Source organism: Gorilla gorilla, chromosome 15 (genome assembly GCF_029281585.2).
Source record: "Gorilla gorilla gorilla isolate KB3781 chromosome 15, NHGRI_mGorGor1-v2.1_pri, whole genome shotgun sequence".
Lineage (NCBI taxonomy): Eukaryota > Metazoa > Chordata > Mammalia > Primates > Hominidae > Gorilla > Gorilla gorilla.
In genome coordinates this window covers 112,248,255-112,262,778 of record NC_073239.2, presented here as the reverse complement: position 1 = coordinate 112,262,778, position 14,524 = coordinate 112,248,255, and the positions used below count along the sequence as shown (strand labels likewise).

The window sequence follows — 14,524 nt, the reverse complement described above, 5'->3', positions numbered from 1 at the left end:
AACCTCAAATCTGCCTCCTCTCAACTTCCCCATATGTTTTCATCATAATTTTGATGAGATCAGTAACTGGGGTTTACAGTGTCACTAGTAGGTCAGTGCTCTTCAGAGCTTAGCTGTGAAGTAAATGATGGTCACTTTTCCTTACCTGATCTGCTTTTTGTTTTCTTTGGAATTAAATATTGTCTGCTGTTGCTGTTGGTGGTGGGGTATGCGCTTATTAATTCATCTAAAACTCTCTTACTATTCTAGATACCTCCTTAAGTTGTTTGTGTTAAGTTGTCAGGTAAAGTGTCTCATTTATCTCTTCTTTTTTTTTTTTTTGTTTGAGATGAGTCTAGCTCTGTCGCCCAGGTGTGTGTGGTCACTGTCTCTCTGCAGTGGTATGATCTCGGCTCCCTGCAACCTCTGCCTTTTGGGTTCAAGCTATTCTCCTGCCTCAGCCGCCGCTTCCCGAGTAGCTGGGATTACAGACGTGCACCACCATGCCCAGCTAATTTTTTTGTGTTTTTAGAGAGATGGGGTTTCACCATGTAGGCCAGGCTGGTCTCAAACTCCTGACTTTAAGTAATCCGCCCACCTCAGCTTCCCAAAGTGCTGAGATTACAGGCATGAGCCACCATGCCTGGCTAGTTCTCTCTTCTTGAGCAAGTCTGGGGCCTCTGACCTTCTTCAGTCTGAACTTGTGCTGTCCTCCACACCTGGGGCCCAGCTGTCACCTGGACTGCCTGTCACTGTCACCTGTGGTCCCCCTCGCTTCTCTCCTGGGTCAGATCTCCTGCTTCCTGCCTTCCTCTGATGGCTTCACTCGTTGCATACAGGAGCACATCCTTCCTGAGAGAGAGTGCCTGGGTGGTAGATTTTCTGAGAATTTGCACATGGGAAAATGAACTTATACTCTAATTCTTGATTGCTACATTAGCTGGGCATCAAATTCCAGGTTGGAAATGATTTTCCTTCAGCGTATTGAAGTGTTCCTTGCTCCACTGTCTGCCTGCTTCTAGGGTAGCTACAGAGAAGGGTGGAGTCATCTCTAATCCTCTGTTTGCATCCTGCTTCATGCTGTCTGGATGCTCACAGGAGCCTTGGTTTGTCCCCAGCAGCCTGAGACTTCAAGGTGACCTGCCTTGGTGCTGGTCTCTTTTCATCCATTATGCTGTGCCCTTAATGAGACCTTTCTGGAAACTATACTTCAGTTCTGGGAAATTTTCTAGGACAATCCATTATGATTTCTGCTCCTTGGTTTTCTGACCTTCTAGAACTCCTTTTACTTGGATATCATTCCTCATGGGCTGATCCTCCAATTCTCTTACCTTTTCTATTTTTTAATCCCTTTTGCTCTTTGTTCTGCTTTCTTTGAGATTCCATCAATTTTACATTCCATATTTTAACCTACCACATTTTTAATTTGCGAGAACTCTCTCTTATTCTTCAAAGAAGCCTCTTGTTCACGACTGCATTATCTTCTCTTACATGCTGAGGATGGTCATGATGGACAGGGTTGGGGCGGAGCTTTGAGTGGTGGCTCACACAGTGCTCAATGGCTTGGAGCCAAATGGCTAGTTGGGAATCCTGGCTCTGCCGCTTACTAGCTTTATGATTTTCGATAAGTTATTTAACCTCTCTCTTTTTCAAAGGCCTTATCTGTACAATGGGAAGAATAATACTGATGTCTGCTTTGGGAGCTGCACTAATTGCATGAGTTACTGGAGGTGAAGGGCTTAGAGAGGGCCTGGCGCACACTGGATGTGATGGACGTGTGCACCCTTTCTCTTGGCTTCGCTTGATCTGAAGCTTTCGTGTTAGAGGCCTTCTTTCTTAGCTGCCTCATAGTCCTTGGTTGCTTTCCCCTATTTAAGAGTTGGGGACTAATAAGCATTCTGCAGGTTCCGAGTACATGGGTGTCCTTCCTGACTGGAAGCTTCTCCCATAGGTCCCTACTGGACTGTTTCATGGGGACCCCCATGCCAGTATCTTTAGGTCTTTCCTCCCAGGCTGAGTGGGCTCCCCATGGAAGGGTCTTACAGTCTCCTGTCTGGAGGGTCAGACCAGGCTGCTGGGGGTGAGGAGTGGGGGGTGTCAGAGCTGCAGAAGGAAGTGGGCTTGGGAGGCATTGGTCCTCTGTATGTAGTATGTATAAAATCACTTAATCTGGCTGTTGTACAGATTGTACAACAATCTGTACAATGAGTACAATTGTACTATACAGATTGTACAGTACAATTTGCATTGAGATCTTCTCAGTATTTTTAACCTCTTCAGAGAATAAACTTCCAGTTCTGTGCCTGATGGGGGAGGGACAGTCACCCAGCTGGGAGATGTGGGGGAGGGGATGCACGGATCCGGCTGGTTCTTTCCTCTCATCCTCTTAGTGCATCCCTGCACTTTAACCCTATTTCCAGATATACCTGCCACCACTAATTCCCGACACTTTGGGACTTCTGGGTTGTAAATTGGCTTGGTTTTCGTCCTTCCTTGCTGTCACTGAGGATGCAGATTCCTTTTTTTTTTTCTTTTAAGACAGGGTTTCTCTCTGTCGCCCAGGCTGCAGGCTGGAATGCAGTGGCACCATCATGGCAAACTGCAGCCTCGAACTCCTAGGCTCAATCAAACCTCCTGCCTCAGTCTCCCAAGTAGCTGGGACCACAGGCATGCACCACCATGCCTAATTTTGTTTATTTTTTTGTAGAGACAAAGTCTCACTATGTTGCCCAGGTTGGCATCAAACTCCTGGGCTCAAGTGATCTTCTCACCTTGGACCCCCAATGTGCTGGGATTACAGGTGTGAGCCAACACGTCTGGCTGAAGATGTAGATTTCTTTGAGTTTGCCAAATCCGTGACCACTGGTCCTTCTTGCTACCGCCTAGAATTGTATTGCTGTCTCCCCTTCTTCTGTTGTTGCCATCGTTGAGGGTTTATTATCTAAATACGTAATGCATACATAAAACAAAATCCCTTTCCTCTAGGTTTCAGTAAAGTTGGGAGATGGACTGAAATTAGAAGCCCAGTTGGGTCCGTCCTCATCTCTGAGAAATCTCTCCCTTCCTTTCCAGGCATCTCAGAACAGCCAGATGGGAGGCTGGCAAACAGCCAGATGGGAGGCTGGTAAATGGGTGCTGCCATCATCCTAGCTTTGGAGATTCCAAGTCTGCAGATGCCTGCTGGCTGTGTTCATTCCATTTTGACCATTTCCCAGGCTGCTGCTGAATACTGGTTACCAGGAGAAATCGGGAGCATTGCAGAGGAGGCATTGGTCACATCTAATGGCTATTTTCTCAGCCGCACACTTTGGTTCATCCGTGGTTGAGGTCCCAAGACGTGAGGGTTGGGGGCCCATATGGGGTGCAGCTGCAGAGGCAGAGGACGTTCTCTAATGAACTCCCCGCCAAGGTCCTCCCCGGCCTCTAATCGCCCATCAGTGGACTGAAAGCTCTTCTGAGCTTGGCGTGGCAGGGGTGGGCGTGGGGTTAATTTGACACCCCGCTCACCATGGTGCACTTGTTGTGATTACTGCTGTTTTAAAGCTGCAGCCTCTGCTGCACATAGAGTGCTTTGGCCCCTTGGGAGAGAAGAGCCACACCGCTGAGGAAATGAGTTATTTGGTAGAACATGCATTGTTTGGTGTTGGAGTCCTGCCTGCTTTTATAAAACCTCCTCAAGCCCAAAGCCACAGGCTCCGTGAGGGGAGAACTGGCTGGTGCCAAGTTTTTAAAGTTAAGCTTTTCTTCATGGCAAGATTAAAAGTTATCCTGCTTGAGCCTCTATCAGATACTGACTTTACTTGATCTTCTACATTTTTGCGTGGTTTGGATTACCTGGAACTAGGAGCACTGTGGAAACACTCTTTGGAGAAGCCAGTAAAGAACAAATCACTACCTGACCCTCCAGCACCGCTGAAATGATGCCTGCTTATCCTGCAGCCCTTATCTAGTAAACATAGTTGATCAATAAGAACAAAGCCAGAGAAAGGACAGGCTGCCTGGCCTGTGGTGAAAAGAGGAGGTGTTTGAAGCCAGGCCCAGATCTGAATTTTAGCTTCTTCACTTTGCAGCTGCAGCACTTTAGCCAAATTATGGGTCCTTGTGGTGTGTTGGTCTCTTCTATCTGTAATGTCACTTGAACTAATAGTCAAGCCCTCCCAGGGTTGTTTGGGGGACTCAGTGAAGTCATGAGTGTTAAAAATGCCCAATACTAGTAAAGGGTTTTTATGAATCAACTTTTGTTTTTTTCCTTTATTTAAAGTAAAAGAGGAATGTGTTTGCCTTGGTGGTCAATCTCATGAATACCATTAATCGTTTTAAAATATTACCTAAATGTTGAAATGATAATACTTTGGATATAGTAGATTAAAAATATATATATTGTTAAAATCAATTTCCCCTGTCTCTTTTGACTTTATATATAACAGGGCTACTGGAAAATGTGACATTTTATATGTGGCTCATGTTATATTTCAGTTCATCAGGACTAGGTCTAGGTTAACCTTTTCCTTCCTCCCTCCTTCCCTCCTTCCTTCTTTCCTTCCTTCCTCTTTCTTTTTTTGTTTTAATTTTTTTAATTTTTGAGACAAAGTCTCACTCTGTTGCCCAGGCTGGAGTGTAGTGGCGCGATCTTGGCTCACTGCAACCTCTGCCTCCCGGGTTCAAGCGATTCTCCTGCCTCAGCCTCCTGAGTAGCTGGGATTACAGGTGCACACCACCATGCCCCACTAATTTTTTTGTATTTTTAGTAGAAATGGGGTTTCACTGTGTTGGCCAGGCTGGTCTCAAACTCCTAACTCAAGTGATCCACCTGCTTCCTTTCTTTTTTCGAGATGGGGTCTTGCCCTATTGTCCAGGCTGGAGTTCATGGCATGACCATAGCTCAGTGTTGTGGTGGCCCAACTGAATGAGGTGAATGAATCGGTCACTTAGTCAGTCTGTTGGGGTGATACTGGGGCATGTCAGACTTGGTGTCTGCACTCAGGGACCATGTTGTGGAGAGTACACAGCAGTAGTTGACAAGTACTAAGTGAATTGTCTGGTTGGAGGTCTGGAATTTTTTGGAGATGGGAGAGATTATTGGGGTTGAGTGATCCAGGAAAGTTTCCTATAGAAGGACTTTGCGTTGGGTGGAGGCTCAAGTAGGTGGGGCTTGGTGGGGATGGCCTCCAGGTGACCGAGGAGGTTGGTATGAGCCAGCATGCAAGGGCAGGAATGTGCTGGTTGTTCAGGAAGGTGACCGGTCCATCCTGGGTGGGCAGCAGACCTGGGGATGTGGAAGTAGGGGGTCCTCATTAATAATGATGTGACCTTTTGGACTCGTTTTCCCTTGCAGCCATTTCACCCTGTGGACATGGCCTAGGCTGGCTTGAGGCCAGCATCCCTCAACGTGTGAATGTGGGGTGGCCACTCCTGGCTTTTGGAGCAGGATGGTCCTCTATGAGTGGGATGTTCCACACACGGCAGGAGGTTTTAACATCCTTGAGTGAGTCCACAAAATGCCAGTCATGTGGCAGTCGAAAATTCCCCCCGCATTTCCACCTGGGAGTGGTACTGCCCATTTGAGAGCTGGTAGGGTAATAGGCAAATGAAGGGGGAGCTGTGTTTCTCCAAAGAGCTGTCCCCACTCTCGGACACACAAGAATTATGGGAACTACATGTGCCTTCACTCAAAAGACTCTTTGATGTGCAGCTTCAGCTTTGGGGCCCTTGGAAAATCAATAGTTGATGTAATAGCTGTTCTGTGAATTGTGTCCATTATAACCAGATACTCTCCAGTTGTGGGAAGAATCCAACAAAGTGACACAATAGTGCATGACCCTTTTGGAAAGTTACTTCATGGAAAATTACTTAATGCATCAGGTGCAGAATCTGCAACTTTTATTTCTATTTTCCAAAATATTGCCTATTTTCAAGTCAAACCAACCAGAGCCCTTCTGATTCCTGAGTTAACTTCATGCAACAGCAACTTCCTACAAATATTTATTGAGCGTCTGCTCCGTTCCAGGCTCTTTCCCAGGCACTAAGGATACAGAAGTGAGGAGAACAGACCTAGTCTCTGCTCCATGGCAGGGAGTCAGTCCCCCCAGTCTCATCGGGATATGATGGCTGTGATGGCAGACTACAGGGAGAGTATCTAACAAGGGGACCCTGCATTATGTTTTATGGAAGGCTGTTCAGAGAAGGTGGTGTTTTTAAGTTGAAATGAGAAGAATAAATGGGAGTTAGTCACATGGGAGGGGGAGGAACGTTCCTTGCAGAGGGAACAACTCACCCAGAAGCCGAGGTAGGCAGCAGCGTGGCTCATGGACATGCTCTATTGCCCTGAGCTAACAAAGTTTCCATTAGAGGTCTCCTTTGATCTGGAGTACCGAATACACAGAGCCCTGTGCCCTGCCAGGTGAAGATGGTCACATCTTTGCTGTTGGAGGCAGGTTCTGGATTTCTTCCATTCAGTGAAGCAATGGACGGGGGCGTTATCAGAGAATCCAAAAGGTCTGTGATTTGCTTCTTTTAAAACAGGCTCAGCTCCAAAGAGGCTCCACAGGTTGGCTCTGACACCAGCCCACAGAGTTGGGGTGACTTTTGTTTTACTCATCTATGTGCTTTGGGGTGCAGCAGGCCACTGGAGCTCTAGCACCGCGTGGTTGTGTCCTCTACTCTCCCCATGACCGTCTCTCCCATTTCTTTTTCCTGCCTCCGTCTTTGCCCTCCTGCCATCTGGTGGGCAGATCTGCCTGGGCTGGGACAGGGCATCATTTTTCTGGGTTGAGGATAATTAAAATGTTAAAAAAAGGTGATGGCAATATATTCCTACCTATATCATCATCATCATCATCATCATCATCATCATCATCATCATCATCATCATCATGTTCCCGTTTATTGAACATCTACTATGTGCCAAAACCCCTGTTGGGTATTTCGTATTTATTTCTCACAACTATATGAATAAAATAATTATCTCCACTTGTCAGATGGGAAATTGAAACTAAGAGAGGCCAAATACAAAGTCCACAGGCACACAGCTAGTTAGTGGCAGAGTCAGAATTTGGCCTTGGATTTTTCTCACTTTCTACTTGTGCTGTTTCCACTAAGCCACACCAATGCACCACCGAAATTGAGTTTGGCTCTGTGAATGACAAGCATGTGGTTCCTTGTTCAATCCTCCATTTCAACCTCAGTTTCTTCTGTGTAAACCGAGGGGTTAGACCTCCGCCGTCCACGACGGTAGGAACCAGTCATGTGTGGCTATGGAGGAACCCTGTTCAGTCCAGATTGAGATGTGCTTTGAGTATGAAACATACGTGAAATTTGAAGACTTAATATGAAGCCAGAATGCAAAACATCTCATTAACTGTTTTAAAATATTACCTAAATGTTGAAATGATAATGCTTTGGATATAGTAGGTTATGTGAAATACATTGTTGAAATCAATTTCCCATTTCTTTTGACTTTCTATAATAGGGCTACTTGAACTCCTGGGCTCAGGTGATGCTCCTGCGTCAGCCTCCGAAGTCACTGGGATTACAGGCATGAGTCCGCATACCCAGTGTATAATTTCTAAGAAACCTTTTAAATTCTCATGCTTAGGGTTCTCTTCTTCCTCGATCATGTAGTGTGTTTGAGCTCTTAACCTTTTTCTGAATTACTTGCCCCGTTTTATCCCTGACACTCTGCAGCAGGACTCCTACCTGACCCTTGACTCCATTGGAGGAAAGAAACTGACCTGTTCTAATATCACCTGCCATCCTGGACAAGGTATTTCACCTTTCTGAGTCTCAGAAGCCATGTATAAAATGGGGTTGGACAACCCCCTCCTCATGACATTATTAAGATAACAGGGTGTGGGCCAGGCACGGTGGCTCATGCGTGTAATCCCAGCACTTTAGGAGGTTGAGGCAGGTGGATCACCTGAAGTCAGGAGTGCGAGACTAGCCTGGCCAACATGATGAAACCCCGTCTCTACTAATAATACAAAAATTAGCTAGGCGTGGTGGTGGGCACCTGTAATCCCAACTACTCAGGAGGCTGAGGTGAGAGAATCGTTTGAACCCGGGAGGTGGAGGTTGCAGTGAGCTGAGATTGCACCATTGCATTCCAGCCTGGGCAACAAGAGTGAAACTCCATCTAAAAAAAAAAAAGATAATTGGATGTGCATAGAGCCTGTACTATGTGCCAAGACCCCCGCTGGGTATTTCATGTTTAGTTTTCACAACAACTGTATGAATAGGGAATGATCTCCACTTTTCAGATAGAACTAGTAGGAACTCCCCTGTTCCGCATTCTGTAGCCAACATGGGCCCCTCTCATGACGGTTGGCAGTTGTGTTTGGCATAGTATCTGGCGACAGTGTTCATCTCTTAGCAAAGTTCCTTACTGGTGACATGCTGCAGAGTCACATCAGCCACCCCATTGATCTTGCTGGCACCAGGTCAGATGGGGTGAGGGTGCCATTCAGTCCTGTGCCCTAGGGGCAGGGATGGAGTTGGAGGAGGGTGTGGGTTGCAGGCCTGGATTTGCCTTGTATACCTGGTGCAGGGAAATCAGAAGCCTCTGGGCAAATGAGTGAAGTATTTGCCTAGAATCTGCTCTCCAGTGGCCATAGATACCCCACGGGCCCGTCTGTTTGGGCCTCAAGTAGGCTCAAATCTAGAAACTCGGACATCAAAGAGCTGAAATGGTCATGGGCGTGCTGGTGGGAGCAGTTGCAGAACAGAGAGAAAAGGCAGGAGGGAGGCCGCTGCCCTTATAGGGTGCTCTGTCTCAAAACAGAGCCCCCACGAGCAATAGATCCCACGGGGAAGCCAACCATGGGCTCCAGGGTGCGTCCCTGACCTCACTGGCCTGTCTCCTCTTCTGCTGTTGCTGGAATCCGGTGCCCGCCAACACGCCCTTATTAGTAGTGCTCATGAAGCCCTTGGCCCGGCACGGGTATGATCTGCAGGAGGATTATCCACTTGGTTAATCATCTGTGGTTGCTACTGTTTCTGTTTTATATGGTTATAAAAGTCACATCACCACATTTTTGGGCCATTACCCCGGCACAGCTGCTGCCGGCACTCTTGTGGCATCCCTCCCATCCCTCCTGATCTGTCTCCATTTGAGCATGTGGCTTTTGCACTTGTGTTTCTGGACTTCTCCCATTTGAGTCCTACTCTTTACTTTGCCTTTGCCGGCTCGTGTCTTATCCATTGCCTTCTTCCATGTTGTTGGGGGGCCCTCCCTGGGCTGCGTGAGGCCCCCGGTGCCGTTGGCATTGCATTTCAGCTCTTGCCACTTCATTTTCACACTGTGGTGGCTCCCGCACCGGGTGTGAGCCCTTTGGGGGCAGGATGTGGTCTCAGCCACCTCTGGGAGCCTGGCCCAGAGCTAACCCAGTGGTGCCCATGGAGTGGCCACACCGTGCCCCACTGAGCATCCGGGCCGTCTCCATAGTGGGAGACGGGAGGCTGCTTTCCAATCAGAGCTTCCTGATTGAGCATCTCGCTTTGTAGAGGCGTCTCTATGTTGGGGTGAAATTTCCGCAGGGCAAACATTTTATTGCCCTTGGTCAACATTTATGCTTGACTGCCATTCTGTTTCTTTCAGGGTATAGGTTTCTGGGTCCACCCAAACTCCTGTCACTTGGCACTTACACAGAAAAATAAAAGAACTATTGAGCTAGTTCTAATGGAAGGCAAGAATGAAAATGAAGAGGAAAGGTAACCAAAGGTTGGGCAGGGAAGGGAGAGGGCCAGCACAGGTCAGGTCTGCGACACTGGATTTAAATGCAGAAAAAATCCAAGTGGGAGGTGGTGGCATAGGGTGATGATCACACAGCTTAGAGCCCACAGCCTGGACTCGAATCTTGGCTCTGCCTCTTTGTAGCAGCGTCTCTTCCAACCTCAGAAGCCCTGTTTGCATCTCATCATTTACCTTCTACTTCCTAGTGGGCGTGGACAGGTTGCTGTCTCCCCACTGCATTGTGAGTCCTTGTGGACAGCAGCCCTGCTCTCATCCTCCTGTGTCTCCAGCACCTGGTGCAGCACCTGGTGCAGCATAGGCACTTAGCAAACAGTGGCATGAATGAATGAATGCCGGAAGCCCTGGTGCGTGGCCCGTGGGGCTGGAGGAGACACCTGGCTCTTGGGCAGTGTTCTTGCTCCTTCACAGTGTCTCCCATTCTGTCATGGATCCAGTGGGGCACTGAAGAGCCCAGAATGGTCCTCTGGATCCTGGGTTTTTGCATCTCTCTCTCCTGACTTGGATGAGCCTTCTTGGGTAGGAAAAGGGCCTGCGGCAGTGGTGGTGGGGTTGGGGGGAGCACAGCAAGGACCCTGGGCAGCCCGAGTCCCTTTTGTCTACCCGCTGGCTCTCATTCCCATTAGACCATGTGCTAACAGGGCAGGATTTTTGTCTGGTTCAATCACTGAGGCTTCCCTAATGTCAGACACATAGAGGGCACTCAATAAGTGTGTAAATGAATAAACATATGAATGAATAAACATATAAATAAATGAATGAGTGCTGGAAGTACTGGAAGTGGCTTTCTGTGGGGTACCAAAGTAACTGGAACCTGGTGGTAACACAGACGCTTTTAAAATATTGCTTGCAAAGATGCCTTAGAGTCGGGAGAACCTGGATCGGACACCCTGGCCTGTGACCTGAGCAGGTTATGGCGCATCTCTAAACTCCCTTTCTTCCTCTGTAATATAGGAATGGTAGATGGTACCCTGGATGTTAGGTTAAATATGCTTATTTATGTGCACCTGTCTCCATTTCACAGTTACTTCTGTCTCTCCTGCTGTCTTCCTTTGCAGGTATAGATGTACCTCTTTTTGCAAAGACATGAATGTACTCCTGTTATAGGTCTCCTGGTTTATACCTGGGCCAACGTTCTGACCCAAGATTAACTTAGCCTGGTGGAAAGCATCTTTCTTCATTACAAAAATTGTGTGTTTGGTGGGGCAGTTTGCTGGCAAGTGAGGGGTCACATTCCTGCGACTGAGGTTACTATCTCTTTGTATGACTGACCCTCTCCACTTTGGGGTGCTGGATTAGTGGCTGTGTGGCCCCTTGAACAGTCTCTGGTTCCTTGCACCAGTTTGGTCTCCAGGGTGCAGGCAAGACAAGAGAGAAGCTTCTGGCTAAAGAGGATGCCCTTCTGATGCAGCAGCAGGCTACCCTGGAGAAGCTGAGCAGAACCCACCACTCACCTTCTGGCAGATCTGAGTCATGACAAGGGAGAGAACAGGCTCTTCTTTGTGTCTTGTGATTCACTGGGGTATAAAATCTATTGGGGGGAAGGGGAAGGGAAGGGAGAGGACTGCAGGCAGGAGCCCAGCTAGAATTGGGTGCCATGGTGGCAGCCAGGTGGGGTGGGGTTGATCGATGACGCCATGGGAGCTGGGAGAGTCGAGAATTCCGTGACTTTAGAGCAGGCCCATCCCAGTGCCGGCAAGGCCCTGGAGCATCTGGAGCTCTCGTGTGCTGCTGGGGGAAAAGGAAAGTGGTACAGCTGCTCCGGAAAGTGTGGCTAGCAGTTTCTTGTCAAGTGAGACATACTCCACCATACAGCCTCAGATTTCCTCTAAGGTATTTGCCAAGGGATATGGAAGCATATCCACACACAAAACTATATGCGTGGGTGAGCATACATATGCATGCACTCTGTGTGTGTGTGTGTGTGTGTGTGTGTGTGTGTGTGTGTGTGCCTGCCATATTCATAACAGCCAAAAACTGGGCACAGTCCAAACGTCCCTGTACTGGCAAAGGGATCAACAGATTGTGGCACATCCATGCAGTGGAATACTGCTCAGGAGGAAGAAGGGAAGAACTGCTAATGCACACAGCACAGATGAATCTCAAAACCCTTCTACTAAGTGGAAGAAGCCAGATTCTAAATGCTCTACAGACTGCATGATTCCATGTATACGACAGCTTGGAGAAGGCAAAATTATCAGGACAAAAAATGGATGTGTGGTTGTCAGGGGCTGGGAGTCGGGGAAGAGGATTGAGTACAATAGGACACAAAGGAATTCTGGGAGTGATGGAATATTCTATCTCTTCCGTATGGTGGTGGTTATATGGCTTTATTTGTTTGCCAGAACTCACAGAACTGTACACAGGAAAGGCTGAAATGTATGTAAATTAGACTTCAATAAATCTGACTTTAAAGAGAGACCACTAGCGAGCTGGGAATCTCCTTATCACAGTTTTTTAATGACACTGGTATGTCTGTTTAAGCAGGACTGCACAAAAGTGGCCATTTTGGTTCTGTGACCAGTGATGTGCATAAGCACCTTCTAAGTGATTTTTGAATCCCTTCCTCCTAAAAACCACAGGAACTCCACTGAGCCCCAGGCATAGGCTTACTTTGTAAATGAGACTTTACAGGCTTCTTTCAAGCCTAGTAAAGTGATATCTGCAGGGAAAGCCACAGATAGGAGTCCGATGGCCGCCCTTTCGCTCCCACCCCTGGCAAGCACCGAGCCCAGAACCCTTCCTGGGAACACACTAGCTGGCATTCGTTTGCTTCCTCCACCTCCAACAGAAGGTGTTCTCTTATCCCGTCTGATGGGAAGATGAAATTCAAGTGCACAACCCTGGAGTCAGACAGACCTAGGGGTGACTTTGGATCAGTCTCAATTAGGTTTGGCTATGAATTACAGAAAACCTGAAACAACATTGTTGTAAACCAAAACACATTCCTGTTCAAGCTGGTGTGGCCCACTGTACATCAGATTATCTGCAGGTTCTCAGGTTCCTCTTAGCTCATTGCACTGCCATCCCACCATGTAGCTCTTGAACTCAAGACCCAAGATGGCTGCTAGAGCTCCAGCCATTACATTAATGTTTCAGGCAGCGTGACAGAAGGAAGGATGATGAAGAAGGATCAAAGGGCGGATGCTAGCTCTCTGTTAATGGACGTTTCAAGAAACTGCCTGATAGCATTTCTGCTGACATCTTATTGGTCAGCCCTTAGTCACTGGGTTGTGATTAACTGCACAGGAAACTGGGAAATAAAGCCCATGGTGCCCACCTAAGAACAAGAGGTTCTGATTCTATGGAGGAAAGAGAGAATGGTTATTTGGGGTGGGGAAGGCAACCAACAGTCTGTACTACAACTTCCAGTTTTGTTGTGTTTTTACAGCAGGGCTTTTGATCAGTCTTTATAATTACGTTGTAAGGGCTCTGCCCTGGTGAATGGATTAGTGTCATTATTGAGGGAGTGGGTTAGTTATCACAGGAGGTGGTCTCTGATAAAATGATAAGTCCAGCCCCCTTCCTCTCTGTCTTGTGTGGTCTCTTGCCCTTTTGCCTTCCACTATGGGATGGTGCACCACCAGATTCCAGTGCTGTGTTCTTGGACTTCCCAGCCTCTAGAAATGTGAGCCAAAATTCTGTCCAGCATAAATTACCCAGTCTGTGGCATTCTGTTATAACAGCATAAAACAGACTAAGACAATGCATTTTCCCCCTGGAACCTCCAGAGGGAATAGTGCCTTGATTTTCGCCCAGTGAGACTCTTTTGGGCTCTGACCTCCCGACCCGTAAGATAAGTTTGGGTTGTTTTCAGCAACCACATTTGTGGTAATTTGTTACAACAAGGGAAACCAAGGAAGCTACTTGTGATCGGGAGAGTCTCTCTGAGGAGATGAACAATGAAGAGTAGATGATGCCATACAAACAGTTGGGTGCACATTACTTTGGACAGAGAAAACAGCAAGTGCAAAGGTCCTGAGGTAGGACCGAACTTGACTTGTTTGTGGGTCATTCATCTGTCATTGGCCACCCGTCACTTTAAGTGGCCTGGTCCTTTGGTCAACATGAGAACACTGACCTTTGTCCCAACGGGCCTCTCCCACCCCTTTGTTTTTGCGTATGTTTTCCCTTTTGCTCTAAGTGCTCTTTTAGCCCAGAAAACTGTGCATTCAAAGAGGGCTAGTCCAGTGTCCCTTCTTCTGAGTCCTCTCCTGACACCACCCCCGGGCAGACTGACAGAGTTTCTTCTTGCCGTTCTCAGCTCTTACCATACGTATTCCCTGTGCAGCAGCCACTTGTTCATACAGTATATCTACTGCCTCTGCTGGGCTATCCCCCCAGGGAGAGCCTGCGTCTTACTCACCTCTCTGTTCTTACCAGCTGGCACAATGCCTGGCATGCAGGAAGCACAGTGCTTGTTGAGTGAATGATAGCTCTGCCTTCACAACCAATGGCTCTGAAGTCTCCTGCTTACCCTTTCCAGTGGCTACCCTCTTCGATTAGACTGAACTAACCAGCTTGTGTGCATTGCAGCCTGAACACATTTTCCCTGGGAGCAGTGGCCTCCACCCTGTAATCATGACTAAAATTGCATCGAGCTTATTGTAGGGTCGTATGAGGCAGGAGCCCAGTAGGAATCTCAAAGGAGTGAGTCCAGAGGGTTTGATGCAGAGGCTGTTTACAGAGGTGGGGCAGGAAAAGGCCACCAGCAAGGGCTGGTGCAGCACCCAGTGGCTCCCAGCAGCAGGGAGCTGTTACCATTGCCAGGCCTGATGGGCAAGAAGAGGGGGCTGAATT

At 47.8% G+C, this 14,524-nt stretch overlaps 1 protein-coding gene across 2 annotated transcripts in view; it reads left to right on the top strand.

Annotated features, from left to right (window-relative positions):
• Positions 1 to 14,524, top strand: part of CLMN (calmin) — a 131,191-nt gene that overhangs the window by 13,056 nt on the left and 103,611 nt on the right. The window lies entirely within an intron of this gene.